Source organism: Moschus berezovskii, chromosome 25 (genome assembly GCF_049115385.1).
Source record: "Moschus berezovskii isolate FMDL1 chromosome 25, NW_MosBer_1.0, whole genome shotgun sequence".
Taxonomy (NCBI): Eukaryota; Metazoa; Chordata; class Mammalia; order Artiodactyla; family Moschidae; genus Moschus; species Moschus berezovskii.
In genome coordinates this window covers 50,433,745-50,444,786 of record NC_142484.1, presented here as the reverse complement: position 1 = coordinate 50,444,786, position 11,042 = coordinate 50,433,745, and the positions used below count along the sequence as shown (strand labels likewise).

The window sequence follows — 11,042 nt, the reverse complement described above, 5'->3', positions numbered from 1 at the left end:
TACCTTCAGTTGAGTTCAGTCACTTAGTTGTATCTGACTCTTTGCGACCCCATGGACTGCAGCACCCCAGGCCTCCCTGTCCATCACCAACTCCTAGAGTTTACCCAAACTCATATCCATTACATCTGTGATGTCATCCAATTATCTCATCCCTTTCTCCTCCAACTTTCAATCTTTCCTAGCACCAGGGTCTTTTCAAATGAGTCAGTTCTTCACATCAAGTGGCCAAAGTATTGAAGTTTCAACTTCAGTCCTTCCAATGAGTATTCAGGACTGATTTCCTTTAGGATGAACTGGTTGGATCTCCTTGCAGTCCAAGAGACTCTCAAGAGTCTTCTGCAACACCACAGTTCAAAACCATCAATTCTTCGGTGTTCAGCTTTCTTTATAGTCCAACTCTCACAGCCGTACATGACTACTGGAGAAACCACAGCTTTGACTAGACTGACTTTTGTTGGCAAAGTAATGTCTCTGCTTATGTTACCCAGTTCTGTTCTCTGTCTGCTTCTGAGACTTCACACCAGTTATATTCAGTGGAATATAACAAGAAATTGTATCTGCTGAACTCTCATCAGATGGAACAGATGAAGAATATGCTTCTATTTTCCTTCTCAGGGGAAAATATGGTCAGACATGTGCTGTTCAATGCAGTCATTAGCCACACAGGGTCACCAAGCACTTGAAATGCGACTGGTCCAAAGCAAGATGTGATGTAAGTGTAAAATACACACCAGATTTCAAACACATCATTTCTACAAAACATAAAATATCCCATTAATGATTTTTTTATGTTTATTATTTCTTCAATTTTTTTTGTATATTTATTAACTAAACTATATCTTGGCACATACTTTCACCTGTTCATTTTCACTTTTAATATATGGTTCTCAGCAAATTATAAATTACATAGGTTGCTTGCATTTGTAGCTAACATAATATTTTTACTGGACAGCACTGATGATGAAATTTCATCCAGCTCTGATTACATAGACCACTTTGCCATGTAGCTTGGCAGAGATGAGCACGAGCCCAAGAAAATGGAGTCACCATCACTGCTTGTGTACAACACAGCCCACTGTTTATGGTGAAGAAACGTGGAGGCAAGAAAGGATGAGCAACTTCCCAAACACACTTGTCTGGTGAATCTGGACAAGTACAGGTGATCCTAATATTGAACGAAGACAGCTGCTCACATGGGAAAAGTCTGGCTTACTTTATAAGACGAAACAGCATTTTTGTGATTTCTGTTTTTCTTTTTTTAAAATGACATGAAATACATTTCTTAGTATATTAGCGTGATGAAAGGTATGAGTTTGAAAAAAGAGTGAAAAATCACTCATAAGGTAACATGAAATAAACAAAACACCATGAATCAGTTTATGATTGACAGATCACAATCTTCTTTATCACCACATTTGATGGAACTCCTGTCGGGAGACATATGTCTATAGAGAGTGAAAGATTGGCAGTAGCAGTCTGTTATTGCCCCAGCACCAGTGTTTTATTTATGAAATAAATAGCCCTGTTATTTAGACAGAGTAAGAAGGAATCTATTTTACACTCTGGCTCACAGATAATCCCTGCCATGTTAGTATAAGAAATGAACCTTAAAAACAACTGTGATACAGCTATATGTTACAGACCCTGGAGTATTCCTATTCTAAAATGTTATCAGTATCTTACCTTAGATTATGAAATTTAAAAAAATATATATTATTTAGGCAAGTATCTAAGTAAAGACAAACTTACCAGTTAATTTACAGAAACAAGTTTTAAGGGGCCAAAATTTACAATTATTTGAATATTTTAAAAACTGATATAATCATGGCATACCAAATAAAAACCCACAAGCCATAGTGATTCTCAAAAGAAGGGGAAAGGTTGAGAAAAAGCTCTTCTTTACAAATATAAAGTTAATGAATATAAAAGAATAACGGACTTAGAGTCAGTAGTTTCCAGCCTCTATTATGGAAATTCATTCAGGCAAACATTATCCCTGGTGGCTAAAATCTCTAGGTGAAATTTGATTAGGGACAGGATATTTGCATGGCACCAAAGTATCAGCCTACATTTTTCTCACTAATATACAAATGAAAGTACACCTTTGTAATGAACACATCTGACGATCACCCCCTTAATCAAATGATAAAATTTATGTCACTAATCATGTGTCATCCTGGGTCTCTTGATGTGAAAGTATACAATGTCGTCTATGAAGTATTCTTTCCAAAATGTTTATATCCAGTGGATATAAACTACACTAGAACTACACACCAATATTAGCCACAAGGGGCTACTGACAACTGAAATGAGGCTCGTCTAACTTGAGATGTGCTGTAATGTAAAATACTGAATTTTGAAGACTTCATACGAGATAAAAGAGTATAAAATATCTCATATTGATTACTCATTAAGTGATAATATTTTGGATACATTGGGTTAAATGAAACAAATTATTAAAATTAATTTCACTTGTTTCATTTTACCTTTAAGTTCAGTTCAGTCGCTCAGTCGTGTCCGACTCTCCGCGACCCCATGAATTATAGCACTCCAGGCCTCCCTGTCCATCACCAACTCCCGGAGTACACTCAAACTCATGTCCACAGAGTCGGTGATGCCATCCAGCCATCTCATTCTCCATCGTCCCCTTCTCCTCCTGCCCCCAACCTTTCCCAGCATCAGAGTCTTTTCCAGTGAGTCAACTCGTCGCATGAGGTGGCCAAAGTATTGCAGTTTCAGCTTTAGCATCAGTCCCTCCAATGAACATCCAGGATTGATCTCCTTTAGAATAGACTGTTTGGATCTCCTTGCAGTATAAGGGACTCTCAAGAGTCTTCTCCAACACCACAGTTCAAAAGCATCGATTCTTCGGCGATCAGCTTTCTTCACAGTCCAACTCTCACATCCATACATGACCACGGGAAAAACCATTGCCTTGACTAGACGGACCTTGGTTGGCAAAGTAATGTCTCTGCTTTTTAATATACTATCAAGGTTGGTCATAACTTTCCTTCCAAGGAGCAAGCGTCTTTTAATTTCATGGCTGCAATCAGCATCTGCAGTGATTTTGGAGCCCAAAAAAATAAAGTCTGACACTGTTTCCACTGTTTTTCCATCTATTTCCCATGAAGTGATGGGACCACAGCAAATGCCCACTGGCTATCTATTTTACACACGGTAGTAAAGCGTCTCTCGCGTCGCGAGAGACGCCGGCCCCGGCGCAACGAGCCACGCAAAGAGGTGCGGCCGTGAGGAGCTACCCCACGCCTGAGGCCAGGGCCGGCGGCCGAGAGGAGCTACCCCACGTCCAACAGGCGGTGGCTGCGCGGGCGCAGGAGGGCCGAGAGGAGCTACTCTGCGTTCAAGGTCAGGAGGGGGGGCCTTGAGGAGATACCCCTCTTCCAAGGTAAGGTACAGCAGCTGCACTTTGCTGGAGCGGCTGTGAAGAGATTTTCCACGACCAAGGTAAGAGAAACCGAAATAAGACGGTAGGTATTGCTAGGGGGCACCAGAGGGCAGACAAACTGAAATCATAATCACAGGAAACTAGCTGATCTAATCACATGGACCACAGCCGAATGTGGTCCCCTGGAGAAGGGAATGGCAAACCACTTCAGTATACTTGCCTTGAGAACCCCGTGAACAGTAACAAAGGGCAAAATGATAGGATACTGAATGAGGAATTCCCCAGGTCGGTAGGTGCCCAGTATGCTACTGGAGCTCAGTGGAGAAATAACTATAGAAGGAATAAAGGGATGGAGCAAAAGCAAAACCAATACCCAGTTGTGGATGTGACCAATGATAGAAACAAGGTCCGGTGCTGTAAAGAGCAATATTGCATAGGAACCTGGAATGTTAGGTCCATGAATCAAGGCAAATTGGAAGTGGTCAAACAGGAGATGGCAAGAGTGAACGTCGACATTCTAGGAATCAGTGAATTAAAATGGACTGGAATGGGTGAATTTAACTCGGATGACCATTATATCTACTACTGTGGGCAGGAATCCCTTAGAAGAAATGGAGTAGCCATCATGGTGAACAAAAGAGTCCGAAATGCAGTACTTGGATGCAATCTTAAAAATGACAGGATGATTTCTGTTCGTTTCCAAGGCAAACCATTCAATATTACAGTAATCCAGGCCTATGCCCCAACCAGTAATGCTGAAGAAGCCGAAGTTAATCGGTTCTATAAAGACCTACAAGACCTTTTAGAACTAACACCCAAAAAAGATGTCCTTTTCATTCTAGGGGACTGGAATGCAAAAGTAGGAAGTCAAGAAACACCTGGAGTAACTGGCAAATTTGGCCTTGGAGCACGGAATGAAGCAGGGCAAAGGCTAATAGAGTTTTGTCAAGAGAATGCACTGGTCATAGCAAACACCCTCTTCCAACAACACAAGAGAAGACTCTACACATGGACATCACCAGATGGTCAACACCGAAATCAGATTGATTATATTCTTTGCAACCAAAGATGGAGAAGCTGTATACAGTTAGCGAAAACAAGACCAGGAGCTGACTGTGGCTCAGATCATGAACTCCTTATTGCGAAGTTCAGACTTAAATTGAAGAAAGTAGGGAAAACCACTAGACCATTCAGATATGACCTCAATCAAATCCCTTATGATTATGCAGTGGAAGTGAGAAATAGATTTAAGGGACTAGATCTGATTGATAGAGTGCCTGATGAACTCTGGACGGAGGTTCGTGACATTGTACAGGAGACAGGGACCAAGACCATCCCCATGGAAAAGAAATGCAAAAGAGCGAAATGGCTGTCTGAGGAGGCCTTACAAATAGCTGTAAAAAGAAGAGAGGCGAAAAGCAAAGGAGAAAAGGAAAGATATAAGCATCTGAATGCAGAGTTCCAAAGAATAGCAAGGAGAGATAAGAAAGCCTTCCTCAGTGATCAATGCAAAGAAATAGAGGAAAACAACAGAATAGGGAAAACAAGAGACCTCTTCAAGAAAATTAGAGATTCCAAGGGAACTTTTCATGCAAAGATGGGCTCGATAAAGGACAGAAATGGTATGGACCTAACAGAAGCAGAAGATATTAAGAAGAGGTGGCAGGAATACACAGAAGAACTGTACAAAAAAGATCTTCACGACCAAGATAGTCACGATAATGTGATCACTGACCTAGAGCCAGACATCTTGGAATGTGAAGTCAAGTGGGCCTTAGAAAGCATCACTACGAACAAAGCTAGTGGTGGTGATGGAATTCCAGTTGAGCTATTTCAAGTCTTGAAAGATGATGCTGTGAAAGTGCTGCACTCAATATGCCAGCAGATTTGGAAAACTCAGCAGTGGCCACAGGACTGGAAGAGGTCAGTCTTCATTCCAATCCCAAAGAAAGGCAATGCCAAAGAATGCTCAAACTACCGCACAATTGCACTCATCTCACACGCTAGTAAAGTCATGCTCAAAATTCTCCAAGCCAGGCTTCAGCAGTATGTAAACCGTGAACTCCCAGATGTTCAAGCAGGTTTTAGAAAAGGCAGAGGCACCAGAGATCAAATTGCCAACATCCGCTGGATCATGGAGAAAGCAAGAGAGTTTCAGAAAAACATCTATTTCTGCTTCATTGACTATGCCAAAGCCTTTGACTGTGTGGATCACAATAAACTGTGGAACATTCTTAAAGAGATGGGAATCCCAGACCACCTGACCTGCCTTTTGAGAAACCTGTATGCAGGTCAGGAAGCAACAGTCAGAACTGTACATGGAACAACAGACTGGTTCCAAATAGGAAAAGGAGTGCGTCAAGGTTGTATATTGTCACCTTGCTTATTTAACTTATATGCAGAGTACATCATGAGGAACGCTGGGCTGGAAGAAGCACAAGCTGGAATCAAGATTGCTGGGAGAAATATCAATAACCTCAGATATGCAGATGACACTACCCTTATGGCAGAAAGTGAAGAGGAACTCAAAAGCCTCTTGATGAAAGTGAAAGAGGAGAGTGAAAAGGTTGGCTTGAAGCTCAACATTCAGAAAACAAAGATCATGGCATCTGGTCCCATCACTTCATGGGAAATAGATGGAAAAACAGTGGAAACAGTATCAGACTTTGTTTTTTTGGGCTCCAAAATCACTGCAGATGCTGATTGCAGCCATGAAATTAAAAGACGCTTGCTCCTTGGAAGGAAAGTTATGACCAACCTTGATAGTATATTAAAAAGCAGAGACATTACTTTGCCGACCAAGGTCCGTCTAGTCAAGGCAATGGTTTTTCCCGTGGTCATGTATGGATGTGAGAGTTGGACTGTGAAGAAAGCTGATCGCCGAAGAATCGATGCTTTTGAACTGTGGTGTTGGAGAAGACTCTTGAGAGTCCCTTATACTGCAAGGAGATCCAACCAGTCCATTCTAAAGGAGATCAATCCTGGATGTTCATTGGAGGGACTGATGCTAAAGCTGAAACTCCAATACTTTGGCCACCTCATGAGACGAGTTGACTCACTGGAAAAGACTCTGATGCTGGGGAAGGTTGAGGGCGGGAGGAGAAGGGGACGACGGAGAATGAGATGGCTGGATGGCATCACCGACTCTGTGGACATGAGTTTGAGTGTACTCCGGGAGTTGGTGATGGACAGGGAGGCCTGGCGTGCTGTGATTCATGGGGTCGCGGAGAGTCGGACACGACTGAGCGACTGAACTGAACTGAACTGATGGGACCAGATGCCATGATCTTTGTTTTCTGAATGTTGAGCTTCAAGCCAACCTTTTCACTCTCCTCTTTCACTTTCATCAAGAGGCTTTTGAGTTCCTCTTCACTTTCTGCCATAAGGGTAGTGTCATCTGCATATCTGAGGTTATTGATATTTCTCCCAGCAATCTTGATTCCAGCTTGTGCTTCTTCCAGCCCAGCGTTCCTCATGATGTACTCTGCATAGAAGTTAAATAAGCAAGGTGACAATATACAACCTTGATGTACACCTTTTCCTATTTGGAACCAGTCCGTTGTTCCATGTCCAGTTCCAACTGTTGCTTCCTGACCTGCATACAGGTTTCTCAAGAGGCAGGTCAGGTGGTCTGGGATTCCCATCTCTTTCAGAATGTTCCACAGTTTATTGTGATCCACACAGTCAAAGGCTTTGGCATAGTCAATGAAGCAGAAATAGATGTTTTTCTGGAACTCTCTTGCTTTCTCCATGATCCAGCGGATGTTGGCAATTTGATCTCTGGTGCCTCTGCCTTTTCTAAAACCTGCTTGAACATCTGGGAGTTCACGGTTTACATACTGCTGAAGCCTGGCTTGGAGAATTTTGAGCATGACTTTACTAGCGTGTGAGATGAGTGCAATTGTGCGGTAGTTTGAGCATTCTTTGGCATTGCCTTTCTTTGGGATTGGAATGAAGATTGACCTTTTCCAGTCCTGTGGCCAGCGCTGAGTTTTCCAAATCTGCTGGCATATTGAGTGCAGCACTTTCACAGCATCATCTTTCAGGACTTGAAATAGCTCAACTGGAATTCCATCACCTCCACTAGCTTTGTTCGTAGTGATGCTTTCTAAGGCCCACTTGACTTCACATTCCAAGATGTCTGGCTCTAGGTCAGTGATCACGTTATCGTGACTATCTTGTCGTGAAGATCTTTTTTGTACAGTTCTTCTGTGTATTCCTGCCACCTCTTCTTAATATCTTCTGCTTCTGTTAGGTCCATACCATTTCTGTCCTTTATCGAGCCCATCTTTGCATGAAATTTTCCCTTGGAATCTCTAATTTTCTTGAAGAGATCTCTTGTGTTTCCTATTCTGTTGTTTTCCTCTATTTCTTTGCATTGATCACTGAGGAAGTCTTTCTTATCTCTCCTTGCTATTCTTTGGAACTCTGCATTCAGATGCTTATATCTTTCCTTTTCTCCTTTGCTTTTCGCCTCTCTTCTTTTCATAGCTATTTGTAAGGCCTCCTCAGACAGCCATTTCGCTCTTCTGCATTTCTTTTCCATGGGGATGGTCCTGGTCCCTGTCTCCTGCACAATGTCATGAATCTCCGTCCAGAGTTCATCAGGCACTCTATCAATCAGATCTAGTCCCTTAAATCTATTTCTCACTTCTACTGTATAATCATAAGGGATTTGATTGAGGTCATATCTGAATGGTCTAGTGGTTTTCCCTACTTTCTTCAGTTTAAGTCTGAACTTCGCAATAAGGAGTTCATGATCTGAGCCACAGTCAGCTCCTGGTCTTGTTTTCGCTAACTGTATACAGCTTCTCCATCTTTGGTTGCAAAGAATATAATCAATCTGATTTCGGTGTTGACCATCTGGTGATGTCCATGTGTAGAGTCTTCTCTTGTGTTGTTGGAAGAGGGTATTTGCTATGACCAGTGCATTCTCTTGACAAAACTCTATTAGCCTTTGCCCTGCTTCATTCCGTGCTCCAAGGCCAAATTTGCCAGTTACTCCAGGTGTTTCTTGACTTCCTACTTTTGCATTCCAGTCCCCTATAATGAAAAGGACATCTTTTTTGGGTGTTAGTTCTAAAAGGTCTTGTAGGTCTTCATAGAACCAAATAACTTCAGCTTCTTCAGCATTACTGGTTGGGGCATAGGCCTGGATTACTGTAATATTGAATGGTTTGCCTTGGAAATGAACAGAAATCATTCTGTCATTTTTAAGATTGCATCCAAGTACTGCATTCGGACTCTTTTGTTGACCATGATGGCTACTCCATTTCTTCTAAGGGTTTCCTGCCCACAGTAGTAGATATAATGGTCATCTGAGTTAAATTCACCCATTCCAGTCCATTTTAATTCACTGATTCCTAGAATGTATTTTACCTTTAAGTTTATTTAAAATTTCACTTTTTTAAAAAGGTGCAACCTTCGAGTTTTTAATAGCTGTATCAAATCTCAATACTTTAAGATTCTTAACAAATTAAAAATGAAAGAAATTGATATTTGTGTCACGCTCCCCAGCAGTGCTTCAACAGACTTACTTAGTCATATATGGTCACTATTATTAAGTGAAACCTCAATAAAGTTCCCTTAAGCATGGCAAATTGCTTTGGCTGATCAGCCAGACCCACATTTAATTAAGAGATGGAGTTATTATCTAGGCCACAGAACCTCCTCTGTTCTAATTATACAAGACAGGAAAAATGGATACTCAGTGCAGCTAAACCTTTATCATTACTATATATGTATATATAAACACACACACACATATATATATACTGCTTGAAATATATATATATATACATGCATTTATATTTCAAGCAGGGGGATCAGATATTCCTGGAGGTTGTACCTATCACAGATGCTTTTCTCCAAGTGCATATATGTGTACACTTTCTCAAAGAGGTGCCTGGAACTTGGTTCATTCATTGAGTTATGCATTTACTGTGTTTAACATGTATTTAAAAGTCTGTCACTATTTGAGTGTGTATGTGTAAAACATTCTGAGAAAAATCTATTGAGAGATGGTATGGTTTTCCATGGGAATTCTGTAAAGCTTGAAAAGGTAACAGTAAGCATTGTTTGTCTGAGTTTTTCACTTCTTAAAAAGTTCTCTTCTAAGTTTCCTCTTAAACTCTGTAGAAGTCTCAGGCACTTTTGGGCAAGTTTCTCTCTGAACATAGTCTTTTAACATTCCTCAACACACTCACAGTCATACTTCATAACTGTCCTTATGTGAGGTCTAAAAACATCAACATTCTTTCAAAACAGATACAGCCTTTCAAAATACGCCTGGGACACTTCTTCCCCATCCTTGTGCCAGTCATCACTGAAGTTCCGTGAAGCCATATTAATCCCAAGCCAATATCAGTCCTCTTGGACATTGCTCAAGCTTCCGGTTCTCATCTTCTTTTTACAAAGATGGTTTGTTTCCCCTGAAAACTCCTGTCTCAGGAGGCACAGTTGCATCTGCACGATGGCAGTGAGGAAAAGACAAGCTTGTCTATTCAGCATCAACCTGGAGTCCTAACCAGTGGGATAAGGCAAGGGAAACAAATGCGACAGGTAAATACCGGAAAGCAAGATGTAAAAGTTTCATATTCACAAATCGAATGATTGTTTATTAAAATATCCAAAACATCTACAAAATATCTTCTTGTAGAGAAGAACCTGAATCAAGCCCTGTTGGATCTGCATGGCCTGGCTTCTGCCCTCAGAGACCCCCACATCTGTGACTTCCTGGAGAACCACTTCCTAGATGAGAAAGTGAAACTCGTCAAGAAGATGGGTGACCACCTGACCAACCTCCGCAGGCTGGCTGGTCCCCAGGCTGGGTTGGATGAGTATCTCTTCGAAAGGCTCACCCTCAAGCACGACTAGGAGCTTCTGGAGACCAGTGACCTTTGAAGAACCCACCTAACATCAGGGCTGCCTGAAGCCCCTCACTGCAGCAACTTGGCAGCTTTTTAATACCCTGGAGCCCTCTCTCAAGCCTTGGACCAAATGGAAACAATAAAGCTTTTTGCAGCATAAAATAAAATAAAATATCCAAAATAAGCAACTTATTAATTGAATGATTAAAATTAGATACTGATTTTAGCGTAGTCATCAAACATGCTGAAATGTTTTTATAGCATGTGCTCCAGTGTTCTTGCCTGGAGAATCCCAGGGACAGGGGAGCCTGGTGGGCTGCCATCTATGGGGTTGCACAGAGTCAGACATGACTGAAGTGACTTAAGCAGCAGCAGCAGCAATGAACTAGCAATCAACTGTGTACTAGCAATGAACAGCTGCAAAATGTTTTTCTATGTGCTAGCAATTAGCAATTGGAAAATGAAAATATCTTTCACAATAGCATCAAACACCACCAAATGATTAAGTAAATCTAACAAAAAATATGCATACCACTGTACAGTAAACTATTGAACAATACTGGTAGAAATCTCCATTTCTAAATTAGTGGAGAGATAAACTGTATTAAGGGATTGGACAGTCTGATATTTTTAAGATGTTAATTATCTTAACATTTTGACTGATTCAACAATCTCAGTCAAAATCCCAGCAGGATTTTCACTGGAAATTTAAATGTTGATTTTTAAATATTTATGGGAATGCAAGGATCTAGAATTGCCAAGAATTC

The 11,042-nt window shown here is 41.2% G+C and overlaps 1 long non-coding RNA gene across 1 annotated transcript; it reads left to right on the top strand.

Moving 5' to 3' along the window:
• The first annotated feature begins 610 nt into the window (after positions 1–610).
• LOC148773942 (uncharacterized) lies at positions 611–10,420 on the top strand. The gene is made up of 3 exons (XR_016036417.1): positions 611–712; positions 9,674–9,967; positions 10,065–10,420. It is a non-coding gene; the product is annotated as an uncharacterized LOC148773942 (long non-coding RNA).
• Positions 10,421–11,042: the final 622 nt, after the last annotated feature.